This window comes from Apodemus sylvaticus, chromosome 1 (assembly GCF_947179515.1).
Source record: "Apodemus sylvaticus chromosome 1, mApoSyl1.1, whole genome shotgun sequence".
Taxonomy (NCBI): domain Eukaryota; kingdom Metazoa; phylum Chordata; class Mammalia; order Rodentia; family Muridae; genus Apodemus; species Apodemus sylvaticus.
Window position 1 is genome coordinate 29786110 of NC_067472.1, and position 16255 is coordinate 29802364.

Sequence of the window (16255 nt, forward strand, 5' to 3'; positions counted from 1 at the left end):
CAGAGTTTCGCTTTTAATCTGATTCTACATAAAAATCTGCTGGGGGCGTCTTAGAGAAAAATGACACACACTTTTCATTCCCTGTACTCACAAGGCAGGAGCAGATGGGCCTCTGAGTTGGAGGCTAGCTTGGTCTATATAGCCAGTTCCAGGACAGCCAGGGCTACATAAAAAGTCCATCAAAATAAAAAGGAGATTAAAAAGTACTGTTCAGAAGTTGCCACTGGTAATATTTTGGTGTGGAGGCTTCTGTTCTTATTCCTGTGACTATGTATGCCTTTAAAAATAAGATAGAAAATTAAAATCATTGTTATATATAAAATCTTTCATATTTATTTTACCCAGTACAGTGCATGCATTTCTTCCATATGCTTAAAGAGCCTTTCGTAACGAGCTTGTAGTGACACAGTCTTCCGTGTGGATAATAGCATAATGCATCAGCCTGGCGATAGGCAGGTGTGGTCCTCAGTCACACAAGGCCATGCTGGTGAGTGTGGAGTGGGAGCAGTGTAACCCACTAATCTTTATGTTATCTTTAAAGTAGCTAACAATGGTTATTAATGATGGTCAATAAAACCCATTTTTAGTCTCATTCTCCAGTACACAATATAACAGCCTCCCTCTAAGCCCCTATATAAACACCAGGCAAGAACAGAAGAGTTGTTTGTTTGTTTGTTTGTTTTAGCTAGGACATTTTAGAACCTCTGTTTTCTTTCTTTGAAGCGGGCAGCCTATCTATGACAAGTATCTGAAACCTCTCAATTCTTATTTTCAAGTGGTTCACCGTACTAGTTAATAAAAACTTTTCACATCCTCCTTTGTTGACTAGATATTTCACAGTCCTGGTTGGTTAGGCCAGTGGGCTGTACTCGTCCAGGGAAGTCCCGGACCTCGTGAGAGTTCCTGTTCTAGGCCTTGACTTATGCTCAGAGACCAGGGATCACCATTGACCGGAAGACAGAAAAGGGAACAGCCGAAATCTGTGGTCTGGGACTTGGCTCAGCGGGAGAAACATAGGAAGCTCTGTAATTCAGTAAAACGTTTGTGTGCGTATATCTAGTGAGGGTGGGGGAGGGAGGAAAGAGAGGCAGGCGTGGTGTGTACTGGGTGAGCATGTGTCAACATATATGTTCTTGTGTGAAGTAGGGAGGCCCTGAAGTCATAAGTGAGAAGGGACTGTCCAGCTATGGGTGTGGCCGAGGGGATGAGCCTGCTTACATCTGGGACAAGGGCATCCCAGGCAAAAGGTTTAGCAAGTACAGAATGCCTGAGACTTCCAAGGGTGCATGCTAGCCAAGCTGGCCCAAGGGTAGCCATGTCAGAATCTGCACTCTCTTTAGGTTGCTCTAAAAGGAAATTTTCTGCATCTTAGAAAGGTTTCCAGTACCTGGGAAGAGTTTTGTACATTGTAAGCTTGAAAACTTGGCTGTGTTGGCTCTCAGACCAAAGTAATAAATAGCAGATAGGTGAATGTAAGTTCTGCACAACATAGATACAAAACCAGAACATTACAACGGCAATCTTTAGGCTTAAGTGGTTAACAGTAACTCAGGAACTGCCTTTTTTTTTTTTTTTAAACTAAAATGTGTTTTCCTTCAAAAGTTCTAATACTCTTGCTTTAAACATAAAAATGTGATAGTTTTATGGAAGTTGACACAGGCTGTGGCTTGGGAGGATGTGTGCATGACTGATAAAACATAGGCTGTTTCCCTCCATTTGGCTCAGTGGCCTTCTTTGGGGTTTTGTGAGCGGAGCCTGCAAGAAGGCAATTGACAGAGATCTTCCGGACCCAAGACTCCCTTGGCGAGGTCACTATGAGCACCATGGCCCACTCCTGTCCTTCTGTCAGGCTGGGGAGTAAGTGACTGGTGGCTGATTCCCCAAACACCTGATATTGTGAGGGGTGCAGGGATCTCTCCCACCACTGCTGGTGTTGGGGAGGGGGGAAGGTGGTGATGTTGTGGGGGAGGGCAGGGGTTTTCCCCTCCTTGGACTGATATGTGTGTGTGTGTGTTGGGGGTGGGGGGCAGGTTCACTGTTTTGCTTTCTTGGCCAAGATGAAGAAAAGATGTTTTAAAATGAATTTTGGATAAACTGGTTGCCGGTGAACACTGTTTGTGGTGGTGTGCATTTTGAAAACTAGTGTTAAGTGTGACTCTCATTCTCATCCTTAGACTCTTGACTGAAGCACTTTGCTGTTTGGGTCCCTGCCCCTGCCCTCAAGCCCCGGCCATCTTTACTGAATTCAGTGACCATACAGACCCCATTTAGCACTAATGTTTCCATCACGTTTCACTCAAACACCAGTTTGTGAGGATGCTGCAGTGTGAAGAATGCAAGTCCAGGCCGAGGAAAGCCTTTGCTCTGTGCTCTATTGTTTTTTTTTTCAAGGACTTATATTTTTTTATATATATATTTTTATTTTTTATATTCTTTGTTTACATTCCAAGTGATTTCCCCTTTCCCAGTTCCCCCCTCCCCATATGTCCCTTAAGCCTTCTCTCCACCCATTCTCCAATCCCTCTCTCCTTTTTCTCTGTCCTGGTACTCCCCTCCAATGCTAGATCAAGCCTTTCCAGGATCAGGACCCTCTCCTTACTTCTTCATGGGAGTCATTTGTTATGCGATTTGTGCCTTGGTTATTCAGAGCTTCTGGGCTAATTAATATCCACTTATCAGAGATTGCATTCCATGTTTATTCTTTTGTGATTGGGTTACCTCACTTAGGATGATATTTTCCAGATCCAACCATTTGCCTAAAAATTTCGTGAATTTATTGTTTTTAATTGCTGAGTAGTATTCCATTGTGTAAATATAACACATTTTCTGTATCCATTCCTCCATTGAGGGACATCTGGGTTCTTTCCAGCTTCTGGCTATTATAAATAAGGCTGCTATGAACATAATGGAGCATGTGTCTTTATTGCATGCCGGGGAATCCTTTGGGTATATGCCCAGGAGAGGTATAGCAGGGTCCTCCGGAAGTGTCATGTCCAGTTTTCTGAGGAACCGCCCAACTGATTTCCAAAGTGATTGTACCATCTTACGACCCCACCAGCTGTGGAGGAGTGTTCCTCTTTCTCCACATCCTCACCTACACCTGCTGTCTCCTGAGTTTTTAACCTTAGCTATTCTGACTGGTATGAGGTGAAATCTCAGGGTTGCTTTGATTTGCATTTCCCTAATGACTAATGATGTTGAACATTTCTTAAGGTGCTTCTCGGCCATTCGAATTTCTTCAGGTGAAAATTTTTTGTTTAGATCTGTACCCCATTTTTAATAGGGTTATTTGGTTCCCTGGGGTCTAACTTCTTGAGTTCTTTGTATATATTGGATATTAGCCCTGTATCAGATGTAGGGTTGGTGAAAATCTTTTCCTAATTTGTTGGTTGCCGTTTTGTCCTTTTGACAATGTCCTTTGCCTTACAGAAACTTTGCAATTTTAAGAGGTCGCATTTGTCAATTCTTGATCTTAGAGCATAAGCTATTATGGCCATCTTGCCAAAAGCAATCTACAGATTCAACGCAATCCCCATTAAAATCCCAACTCAGTTCTTCACAGAGTTAGAAAAAGCAATTCTCAAATTCATCTGGAATAACAAAAAACCCAGGATAGCTAAAACTATTCTCAACTAAAAAGAACTTCTGGGGAAATCAGTATCCCAGACCTAAAGCAATAATACAAAGCAATAGTGTTAAAAACTGCATGGTATTGGCACAGCAACAGGCAAGTGGACCAATGGAATAGAATTGAAGACCCAGAAATGAACCCACACACCTACAGCCACTTGATCCTCGACAAAGGAGCGGGAAAACATCCAGTGGAAAAAAGATAGCCTTTTCAACAAATGGTGCTGGTTCAACTGGAGGTCAGCATGCAGAAGAATTTGAATTGATCCATTCTTATCTCCATGTACTAAACTCAACTCCAAGTGGATCAAGGACCTCCACATAAAACCAGACACTGAAACTAATAGTAAAGAAACTGGGGAAGACCCTTGAGGACATGGGCACAGGGGAAAGTTTCTGTGCTTTATTGTTTAAGAAGGATTCCAGGTAAGGGCAAGAGGCTAAGGTGCTGCAGGGTTGACATCCATGGGAAGTAGCAATAAACACAAGGAATCCAAATAAATCAATAACAATTGTTTAGTTACCTTCCCCCTCTGCTCCCCAAGAGCTTCCTGTTGAGTAGCCAAAGCTAGGTTCACACTTGCAACTCTCCTGCCTCCACTTTGGAGTGCTTCCTGAACTAGCCTCGGGTCCTAGCAGAACAGAGCAGGTGCTTAGAGGTTTATCCACTTGTCCTGACCTGTCATTACCTTTCCCGGCCATCAGCATCTCCTGCAGGGCTGGCACACTTGTTCCAGTCAGTCGGCAGGCCTACATGGAGCTGCCTTCATCACCTAAGATTTATGACTACGTGCGGGGACCACATGTATTCTGTGTATTTTGTGTATTCTCAGGGTGTGTAGTTACACGTGGGCTGGGTTTCAGGCCATGTGGGTGAAAGAAAGAAGAGACACAGGAGTGTGACGCCTTCTCTCACCTGAGTTGTTACTGAGAGCTGGCCGTTGCCTTTAGTAATGCTGGAGGTTGTTGTGATGTGAAGTAATGAGTGTGTAAAATGGAGGGACAGAGGCACTCGGGAGACTGTGAGGGGAGTCCTAAGCATGCGTCTCAGCCATCTTCTCTGCCTTTGAGGCCTGTGCTGCTGTCAGGTTCCTTGTGCACGGGCACCCGTGACACTGCTGTGGCTCTGGTTTTGGGTGTGGCAGGCTTGAGAAAGTGTGCAGTACACAGTTGCTTAATTCTCTGTGCTCTGGACATGGATATCGCTAAAAAGTAGTTGGGCAAAGGTGTTATCTACCACACAGCATAGTGACTCTACTTGACGCAACACTGCTGATAATTTCTGGGAATGAATTTGAAGTATTTTTACCAAACAAAAGAAATACGAAGGTTAATGCATATGCTGATTAGTTTGATGTTGTCATTCTCCAGGTAGGTTCAGGCTTATCAAAGTACCATATTACACAGGATAATTAAATACAATTTCTGCATCTCATTTAAAAAGAACAAAAAAGAAAGGGAAAATGATTTATTTTGACTGGAGCTAAAAAACAGACTGGGCAGAGATAGTTACTAAATATATTTTCTAAAAATCATTCAGTTCTTCAAAAGTTTTAACTGAATTTGCACTTTTCTATTTTTAATATTGCATGCGTGATTATGGGAGAGAAAAAGAATCATATATTTTCTTTAAATGTGTTTAGCACTTTTTGTTTCAGTGTTGAGGCTGAACCCAGGGCCTGGACACTATGCAAGCACTCTGTCACTGTGGGACTACCTCTCCCCACCTACCTCAATTCATGCTCTCTTGTCTTTTACCAGACTGAGAATTTCAATCATACAGTATAATCTTTTGTTCATTTCTCTGGTGACTTTCTGTCTTACCTGGAGTACAGTAGAAGTATAAAAATACTGCGGAATGAAATTCCCAGGGCATCTGGGTCTGTCTTGTTCTTTCCTTTCACAGGCTTTTCCTCTCAGAGTGTTCATATTGTTTAAGTGGTTGGTGGTAGAGCAGGGGGAGGGGAGGGGATGATGGCTCAGTGGGTGCTGACTAATGTGGAGGCCTGCCTGTAATTCAGGTGTTTAGAAGGAGGGACAAAGGATTCCCAAAGCAAACTCAGGTAGGAATCGCCATGTCAGTTATAAGCCTTCATGTGCATGCATGTATACACACACACACACACACACGTTAGCAGGTTAAATAAAATTAAAGACATATTGTTTTAATTCAAATTCTATGAAGATTTTAATGCAAACATTCATAGAGCATTTTGATAGGGACTGCATGGTTCTTCTTCCTTTTTGAAGTAAACTAATGAATTGGTATCGCTCCAGAGACAGAAGATATTTCTGTTGGGCATCGTGGCTAACACTGATAATTTCAGCCCCATGGGAGGCTCAGGAGGGAGTACAGTAAGTTTGAGGCCAGCCTGGACTGTGTAACAAGGTATTATGTCAATAAAACAAACCGAAAGCCAACAAGAAAAAACATCACTTTCGGCCTGGAGTTTCCATTTGCCCATTGTCAGCATATACCTGTTCCCTTCATATGCCCATTCTGTCATGCCCGTGCTAATGGAAACTGGCACAGGTTTTGGGGCATTGGCTCTTCTGGAACCTCGGCTATAGAGTTGTGCTGTCATCTTTAACTGTACATAATGTTTTAACGTTGCTTTTGAGATTCACAATTGTTGTTTGAGTTTGTCAGCATGGTCCTTTCTGGTGCTGAGTATTATTCCATTTAATGAACTTACCTGTTTGTTATTGGAGTACATTAGGGTGGACTTCACTTTGGGACTATTATGAATATCATGAACATAATTGCACACATAATTGAAAACATAGGTTTTCCTTTCTTTGGGCTATATACTTAACAACAATTCCTTGGGGAAATGTAGGACTTCATAAGGAGTTGGCACATAGTATTTGGTAAGGGGTTCTAGTTTACATTGTAGCGGTCTCACAGTAATGGTACATTGTAGCCTTCTGACTGGAATGCACACTGGTCTAGCTATTGCCTCCACTTCACTGCTCCTCTTGTTCTCTTACAAGCACTGCCTATTGTTCATTCGTGCACATTCATGCACGTATGTCAGACTTAACAGCACAATGACATGCTTTTGATACACAGTCAAATGATCAGGTATTTCCTTTCCAACAAGAGTAGTGAAAATTGTCCTCCATTTTTCACATGTACATTTCTTACCTCCAGACTCCTCATTTTTACAGCCGCCCTGTTACAGCATTTCCCAGAGTGTATCTGCTGACCCCAAGTTCGCCATTTTCATTTATTTAAAAATGCTGTTTCTTCTACAGTTTCAAGTGATGCCTTTTTGCTTCATGTATTATTCTAACTGACTGTCCCCCGACGTTGACCTTTTATTTTCTAAAACTATTTTGAAATTCTTGTTGCTACTTTGGGACTTCATGTCTAGGTGAGGTTTTCTTGTGATTAATTGAGTTTCCTGCTTTGGGTTATTGCTGTTGGGCTTAACTTTAAAATTCTAGGGCCATTTTTAACAGTTTTTCAGCCTTATCATCTATATCTTCCCTTAAAAAATATTTTGTCATTAACAAAAATCAAATCAAAAATCAAATATTTTTTCAAATGACAAACCATGGGTGAAATGGCCATGGGAGAAACTACCAGAATCAACCAGAGAACGTGTGGTCTGTTCTTACGGTGTAAATCTGGGACCACGCTACAGGCACCAAAGCCTCAAATGCTATGCAAGATCTAAGTTCTGGTTTTAACTACCCACATCCTGGCTAAGCAGAATCGGTGTAAGCAACAGAGCTTTCTATTCAGGCTGTGCCTGCTTGTCTGCTTGAGACCTGGGCATTCAACAAGACACCTTTCTGGAAGGTACCACCCAGGAAGCAGACATTGCACAGAGAATGACATGGACATGAAGAGTAACAGAAGCTAATGTCACAGAGATGTGTGGCCTGCGCCTTCACCTGACCTGGGTTGTTTGGGACCCTTTTCTTGGAGAAAACGATTGACATCTAGAGAAGGAGAACATGAGAGGAAAGACTCGGGTGACTCTTGAAGGCACAGGGCTATGGAAGTCAAATCAGAACTTATTTGTTTGATTCTGTTCATGACAATTTCCATTCCTTAGTTACTTTAAAGTATTATTTTTTTGTCCACAACCATGAAGGTAAAATAATAAGACAGGATAACAGTTGTGTGCCATGGGCCACAAACAGCATGTTTTACACATCAGGGCTTTGAGTCAACTAACACTGAACAAGTGTATCCTTATTACCCCGCCCCCACCCCTGTCATCCTCTTCCTCCCCTCCACCCTGTCCCACAGCAGTGCTGAACTCCCTGGAACCGAGCTTATGGGCATATGAGTCCTCAGGCACTTGTTGCCAACTGAATGACTGTGATGTGTATGTGCCAGGCTTGTCAGGGCAGCCTGCAGCATCCTTTCCGTCTGTTCTGTCAGTCACAGGTTTCCTTAGAGAGCTTGGGAGTCAGCAAACCACAGCCTGCGGACTGAATCTGTCCAATACCTTTTTTTGCTGATATCATTTTAGTGCAGCACAACTGTGTCCATTGATTTTGGATATAATCTGTAGCTAATCTCACACTGTAAGGTGTGAAGATCGGGCATTTGCAGAAAATATCATATGCTAGAAAACTAAAACTGCTTGCCATCTGGTCTTCACGGATGACGCTGTTCTGCCTCTGGCCTTAGCAGAGGCCATATTTTCAACCTCGGATCGCTCCTGTTCTGATCCTGTTCCAGCTCTCTGTCTCATCAATTTGTCCTCCTCTTATCCACAAATAAGCATGTTTTTGTCACCCTGTTGTCTGGCCCTTTCTTTCTTCTTTCCTTTCCTTGTAGTTACTGCAAGTGAAACCAGTCAGTATTGGGGCTGACTCTCTTACTGAGGTCACATCACAGTGCCTTTCTGTCAGCCTTTGTCTTTTTTATTATTATTATTATTTTTAAAAATCTCTTTTCACTTAAATTGTGCTTACCATTCACACTTGAAAGGCTTTTGTTTCTTGGTTCAGGGAAGCTAAGAGGAGAAAAGCACAAACTTTGGTTCCAGTAAAAGAACTGCTCAAAGTTGCACCTCATCACCGAGGAGGACATTCTCACTCTATGCCCCTCAGAACACCAGGCTCCACAGAAAATGGGGATCACTCCTCATCAGCCCAAGGGTTCTGGGGAGCATCGAAGCGGCTGGGGGTTAATATGTGTGTCATTTCTTGTGTTCTTTACAGCCAAGATCACTGGCTGATGGGTTCTTTCACTTATATGTGTCTGTAGAAAAGTAAACTTCCCTTCTGAATTTATTGTGCAAAAATGGTGATTTGTGAGTATTCTTTACTGTTCTGAAAAACTGCTTCAATAACAGAAAGACAGTCTTGCTGAATTTTGTGTAAATAAGAAAACACAAAGTTCAAATTTCATGAATTAAAGTATCCTTATAGGAAACAATAATACTGAATGAACACTTTTTAGAATGTATTTTTAAAATTAGGAATACTATATTTTGAGAGCAACAGTAGAGATGAATAATAAATCTAGATATTATAGGCACTTTTACTCCCAGATGTCTGAGAAAGGGGTAGGTTTCTGTTACTATTCTTTCTATGGCAAAGCTGTCATATAGAGCATTACGATACAAGTTTTGCCTGACTTAAGATAGCATGTTCTTGCCTGCCTTACACAAATCATGATGCTGCTGTTAGGAAGTGTCCCATGGGTTTATAGAAGGTGGTAGAATAGGAAAGGTAGCCCATCTGCATGTTCCTCCTGGGGAGGAGACCATGTGTTCAGCTCATAAAGATGGAGGGAACGAGGGCTCCCGCATCTTGTATTAACACCTGACAGGGAGTCCGACCAGGAATAGTTAAGTTTTTCTATGAGCTGGGTGAGTGCGTGCATGCACGCACAAGTATACATGGGTATGTGTGTATGGCGCATGTATGCATGTAATATATATACATATATAAACTTAGACCTCTACTGGTAGTATAGAGAGATTTATTTTAGATCAGACCTTTGCTATACATAGAATTTTACCATTTATTAAAGATGCAAGCATTACTTGCATACTCACTGAAATGAGTATGCTTGTTTATTTTCACATAAAGAATTGAATCTTGGCTGAATTTTGGATACTACAAGATGAAAACATGTTCAATATTTTTCACAGTTGATTGATATTTTGATTTTATAATCATCAGTGCCGAGAATGCTACTTTGCATAACTGTGTAGTACAAAATGGCAGTAGAATGTTTCAGACCATTGCAGAAATTGGAAATTCCACTCTGATCACAAGGCAAAATAGGTGCTTGTTTTAGAATTGGTTTACAGGTAACAGCTTCAGCAGCAATTTTTAAATTAAGCACTCTAACAATACATTTCAAAGATATGGTAATTTTGAATTATATGCTGAGGAAGGATGTTGGCAAAATATTAGAAGTCTTTGTTTTCCATCATTATAGGATTGTGTAACTGTAAGATCTGAAAGCTGCAGTAAAAGTACTGCAATAGATCATGGTCTTCTCGACTCCGAGCTGAGACGTTTTGGGTGGTGCTTGTTGGCATTGTGTGGTGTGGTGGCACGCACAGTGTAAAGTGCTCATGGTGCATGCACAGAACCCAGCCTGACAGCAAGGTCCCCATGCAGCAGAAGCCAGTGCAGCTGGAAGCACAGAGGCTCAAGGCATCTTCACATTTGGTATTGCATTATAATGAGAAACCCATGCGATGGTAAAGCTGTGGCTACAGAAGAGGGCCGCTGCCCCCATGGGGAAGAGGAACCCCATGGGACTTTCCATTCATTTCTTCACGGTGCTGGGGGAAAAGGAGAGAGTTGAAAGGCTACACCGACTGTCCTGTTGGGAAAGTTCTATGATGGCGTTGTAAACTGCTATGACCCCCATGTGGTGGTTAGATTGCTTCTACAGTATTATACAGAAAAGCAAGCTGCTGTTTACCTTTAAATACAGAAGTATCTAGGAGTGAAGACAGCCCTGGTCTGCATTCCTATTAGCCTCCCAACACACATACTAGAAATATTTCTGCTGCCTCTGTTGGGTGTTGGGTGTCAAACGTGTCAGCAACCTCCGTTTTCTGAGGGCCTGCCTGCCAGGCTCCTCGTGTTCCATACCCACCACGCTGCTCAGACTCTAGACAGCCTCCAGATGTTTATTGACTGAATCAGTCCTTAGGAATCAGCATACATCAACTGTCTAAACAGTCTTTACTGGCCTGTTTCCAGTGGCAGCCTTCTTTGGATTTTTTTTTTCTTTCTCACTTAACATAGAGTAAAGAACGAAAATCAGGTCATTCAAAAGAAAAGCAGCCTATTTTGGGCACAGAGTGTTTTATGTGATGGTATTTCCCCCTCTCACCACAGGGCTTGTCTCTTTAGAGTCATGGAGGAGCTAGTGTCCTATAAAGGTAACTCCTATTTTTCCTCTCATGCCGAATATTTAATATCACCGCTGTTATATTTTCATGTTGAAGCTAGCATTTGGTAGAACTCAGTATGATGAGACCTGGGAAACAGGAGGTCAGAACTGTGCTGCCGAGTAATCTCGGGTGTGTGCATTAAGCCTGTCAACTGCAAGGCTGGGTGTTTGTGAGCAGTGTAGGCTTTCTGCCTCTCCAGAGCATGTGACTGTGGGGTGGCCTTTCTGCTCTTTGCTTGTAGCCAGTTGGCCTGTGAGGTGAGAGGGGTTTGCTTAGTGGCGTATGCTTAGCTGAGTGCACGCTGCTCATGAGTTGAGGTTTCCTGAACTGACTTGTGGAGATTGTAGGTACATGAGACTGTGAAGATTTAAGGATGGCTATTTATATATATATATATATATATATATATATATAAAACTCTGTGTCTCTGTTTGTCTCTCTTTGTGTATGAATGTTTGGTTTTGAGAGTTCATATTAGGAAAATTGACACGAAACTCTTGGTGTCTTTATTTTAAGTTCTTAAAGTGACTAAGAGAAAGTCTCAGCTTGTCTCATCTCTCCAGCCACCTGCTTAGGTGTCCCCACCAGTGTTTAGGGACGGTGCATTGTGTATAACCTGTTCTTCTTGGTTATTCTGTTATGTGTAGAATAGCTTGTAAATTGCTACGAATTCTCGAACTGACTTCAATGGCCCAAGCTTTGTCATACTGAATAGCCTTTGAAGGCCAGCCAAGAGCCTGATCAGCAGTTAGAAGGTGATTTTGTTGGTAAATGGGACTAATTATATCCTCGAAATGGCCAGCCTAGGAGGAGAGGCCCGTCTCTCCCAGGCTGTGAGGTTCACTGGGCTTTCCTCTCCCCCCTTCCTCTGCCAGAGGCCATGATGAGGCATCATGGACCTCGTTCCTCCTCACTTCTGCACTGATTATCTAGAGCCATGTGGTCCTCAGCCCAGTGCTATCTTTGCAGATCAACCTACCTACAAGTGATCTCCTGGCTTCCATGGAGCAGGAATCTGGGCCTGAATTAGCTAAGTGTTAAGCAGACTGAAGTTAGAGTGTTAGTGTGGCTGCTGTCTTATCCGAGGTACAGCTAGGTGCTCTTGAGCCAAGCACCTTGGTTTCTTGTTGTTAGTAGAATTTGCTCTCTTGGGCTTTCTTTGGGGGGCTTACATCATGCCAGCCTGACTGTCCTTTATAACCAGCATGGCAGAGAATCCTGTGGCAGAATGGATATTATAGTCTTCTTTAGTATAACGTGCACATTCTGTAATTTCTGTTATCCTACCAGTTATAAGTAGACTGTAAGACTTACTCATACTCAAGAGAATAAGAGACAGAGATCACGGGGCCACTGTGGAGTCTGTCCCACTTGAGCCTGACCAGGACCTCAGTCCTCTTTCTGTCCTCTCTGTGGGTTCTTCTGTTTGACTGGGAGCACCCTCCTTGCTGATGCACTCCCTCCCGCCTACCCTCCTTCTCACCGGCAGAGACTTCAAGTTCCTTGAGTGATGTTTTCCTCCTCCTCCTCTTTCCTGCTTTAAGAAAGGTAGCAGCAGAGAAGGATAACGGAGCTCAGTGAGTAGCTGTGCTGTAGGCTCATCCTCCCTCTCAGGGTGCCATTCTGAGGCTGTGACGTGATCATAGTATGTTTTGTCTTAAAAAGACCTGAGTGGGCCCTGTGTTCTTCATGCCAACAGCAGGTTCTAAAACTAGATGACATTTATGGTGCCACCATCCTTTCGGAATTTCTTGGGGATTTGTGCTAATGAGTTTGTAGCCTTAGCACGTTTGGCCCTTGAACTCTTTGGCCCTCTGAACTCCTGAACTCTGAATTTTGCTCTCCTCTCTCTTCAGTAAGCTGAGGGTGCACTTTTTTTTTTTTTTTTTTTGATCTTCTAGGGTCATCCTTTGGCATGTGTCTGGTCTTCAGCTACTTCTGTTAGCATTAAAATAGCAGTGCAGTGTTGTGGAGGAGAACACGGATTGAAGCTGCCTGGCTTTGAGCCCCAGGCTTGACCATGAACTGAGTCAGCTTGAGCAAATCATTCAGTTTTCCTTCTGAATGCATGCTGGTAATATTTTTGAATTAACCCCACCCCCACCCCCAGCATCTTCTGATTGCTGTTGCTGCTGTTTCTTATGTTCAGATATCAGAAAGGCAGCTTCCCCTTTATTGCTATGAGCAACTGTATACCCCAAGCCATTTCTGGGTGACCTGGCAAAGTGGTCTGCATCATTTCTGAGCCCTTGCAGATACTAATTTTTGTTTTTATATGGACCTTATCTATTACTTGCCCTGTTTGCTAACGCTGAGGGTAATTTACCACTTAGGGAAGGAACACTTGTTTTCCATAGGCCTTACTTGAGAGCATTAATTGTGTCTTTGTATCTATAGTGTGACATCTAGCTACAGTACTGCTATCGCCCCCATTCTATTGATGAAGAAATAAGGTACACAGAAATTGTACATTGAGCTCAAGATCTTTCAGGAGTCATTGGGACATCCAGTTCTTGTGTCCACAAAGCTCATGCTCTCAGTGACTCAGAACACTGTTTCCCAGAGAGAAGCCCCGGCTTCTCAGTAAGTCAGCTGCCCACGAGGAAGAAATAGGAATCTGAAGCAATCTTAACCTGTAACTGTAAGTTCCCCACCGGTGGCTTTAGGTTAGAGTGTACATTCCACATGGAATATATTGGGCTAGAATTATAACTCAGTGGCATGATGCTTGGTGAGCAACTGCAGTGCCTGGGTCCAATGTGCAACACACACACACACACAAAGACACGCACAGACATAGACACAGACACATACAAACACACACAGACACACACACATTACATACATCACACATACCACACACACACACTACACATCACACCACACCACACACATCACACCATACACACACACACACACACACACACACACACACACACAAAGACACACACAGACACACACAGACACATACAAATACACACAGGCACACACAGACATACACACACTACAAATATAACACACCACACACACACACACACACACACACACACACACGAAATGTATTTGTTTTAACCAGGCTTTGCATATTTGTTGTTGTTTTAGCGTTGTGTTTGAAGCATAGTTAGGGTGTACCAGGCTTGTGCTAGTCTCACCAGCACTCACACATTTGGACAGTCCTTGTTAAGTGGGTCATCCGACTTCCTTGCTTAGTTCTGCTGGGCCCTCTGTTGTGCTGTAATCGGATGAACTTCATCTTTGTCTTAGTAGGGTCTCTCTCTCTCTCTCTCTCTCTCTCTCTCTCTCTCTCTCTCTCTCTCTCTCTCTCTCTCTCTCCTTTCTTTGCAGCTGTCTCTTATCCCACCCAGCATGTGAGCTCTGTAGGAGCTAGGATTTTAACTATCCAGTTTTCCTTTACATACTCAGCACCATGCTTGCCAAGTACAGGGTACTCAGAAATATTTAGTGAGTGAATCAGATTTTCTCTTGATGGACCACTTTCTATCTAAGAGTCTAGCATGAGTTGGTTGTCTACACTTGTGTCTTTGTTAGGGTTTCTATTGCTGTGAAGAGACACCTTGACCATGGAAATTCTTATAAAGGAAAACATTTAACTGGCGCTGGCTTGCAGTTCAGATGTTGAATCCATTATCATCATAGCCAGAAACATGGCGGCATGCAGGCAGTCATGGTGCTGCAGGAGAGAGAGGTTACTGAGAGTTCTACATCTGGATGCACAGGCAGCAGGAAGAGACCACTGGGCCTGGCTTGAGCATGTGACACCTCAAAGCCAGTGACACCTCAAAGCTCAGTGACACACTTTCTCCAACAAGGCCACACCTCCTAAAGGTGCCATCCCTGTGAGCTTGTAGGGTTATTTTCATTCAAATCACCACGATCCTTAAAAGCTTTCCCCGCTGCCAGTGCTTGGCAGAATGAGTGGGTGGTTCATTAGTTGCTGACATCACTTTTAATCATTTGGAACAGCTGGCACATTACCATTCTTGATCCTAACTTTAATTCTTTCAACTGATTTATTCAAATATCTCTTGCAATAGTAAATAAGGTGTTTTGCCTCTTACATCAAGAGGGGGGTAAGTCAAAGGAGACAGATGTGCTCCTGCACAATGTTCATGGCTGTTCTGAAGATAAAAGCAGTGTGCTTCATTGGAGGGAGTGTCAAAGGGGTAATTTCAAGGCATCCAGGATACCTTCTGTAGACAACGGGTTCTGAAACTTCTGCTTCAAAGTTGCCATGGCCTTATCCACACTGTCCCCAAGGAGACTGTCATGTGGTGCTGAGGGAAGCCTTGGAGATGAGCTGCCACCATGGCAGTCTGGCCCCCACATTCTGCAGATGTGTGTGGAGTAAAACTGCTTCTGTTGGAAATGAGTCATCTTCCCAGTGCACAGAAGGAACTCAGTACTGACTGATCTGACACTAACAGACACACAGCCCCTTTCTGCTGGCCGATGTCAGGAACAGCTGCCAAAGAAGGGGACAATCTCCATTTAACACTCCATTCTGATAGAAATGACGATGACAGGGAAGGTTCCCTCCTGATACCTCAACAGTATGGCTGCCTAAACAAGGCCTGAAGAGAGGGGTAACAGCAATAGACATGCTGATATGGAAAGGGGGATCTCATGTGTCTTACTTCCAGAAAGAGCTACAAAGGAATAATGACTGCTTGGAGAGGGACAATTCACCATCCCCAGGATCGGACTCCCTAATTGGTTAAACACCAAGTGTCCAACCCTGAAACTGTATACATACAAACTCCAGTACACAGACTCACCAGGTCGTATTTATAACGCGTGACTCAAGAAAAGAGGCTGTGAGTTTGAGAGGAAGTAAGAGTGTATGTGAGGGGTTGGAAGGGTTGAAGGAAGAGGGAGATATTGTAATTATAGTTTAATTTTTAAAAGTCTCAAACATAATATAAATTTAAAAAATAAATGTTAGGAAAGTTTGTGTTACTAACAGCAATAGGATTTAAACCTCTTTCCAAAGTGTTCACATAAGGAGTCCATGAATTTAATGAGTTGCATACTAGTATTGTCTTTTATAACAAGGAATTTAATAGTCTCTGTCGTAATCATGCTAGTAACATGCAAGTTGGGATTTTCTTTTGAGGACACCCTGTACAGTGGGTCTACACACTCATCTCTGACGTCTGTGACTGCTCTGAACTGTGGCCAGCCATATAAAGTCACAGGCAGCCAACCAGCATGCT

General features: G+C 43.0%; 1 protein-coding gene across 10 annotated transcripts in view; it reads left to right on the forward strand.

Annotated features, from left to right (window-relative positions):
• Positions 1–16255, forward strand: part of Sgms1 (sphingomyelin synthase 1) — a 274151-nt gene that overhangs the window by 162842 nt on the left and 95054 nt on the right. The window contains exon 1 of one of the 10 annotated variants that reach the window (XM_052187265.1): positions 1742–1857. The exons of the other annotated variants lie outside the window; for them this stretch is intronic. The gene's annotated coding sequence lies outside the window, so the exon portion shown is untranslated. Of the gene's footprint in view, positions 1–1741; positions 1858–16255 lie in introns of those variants that run through there. 10 annotated transcript variants of the gene reach the window in all.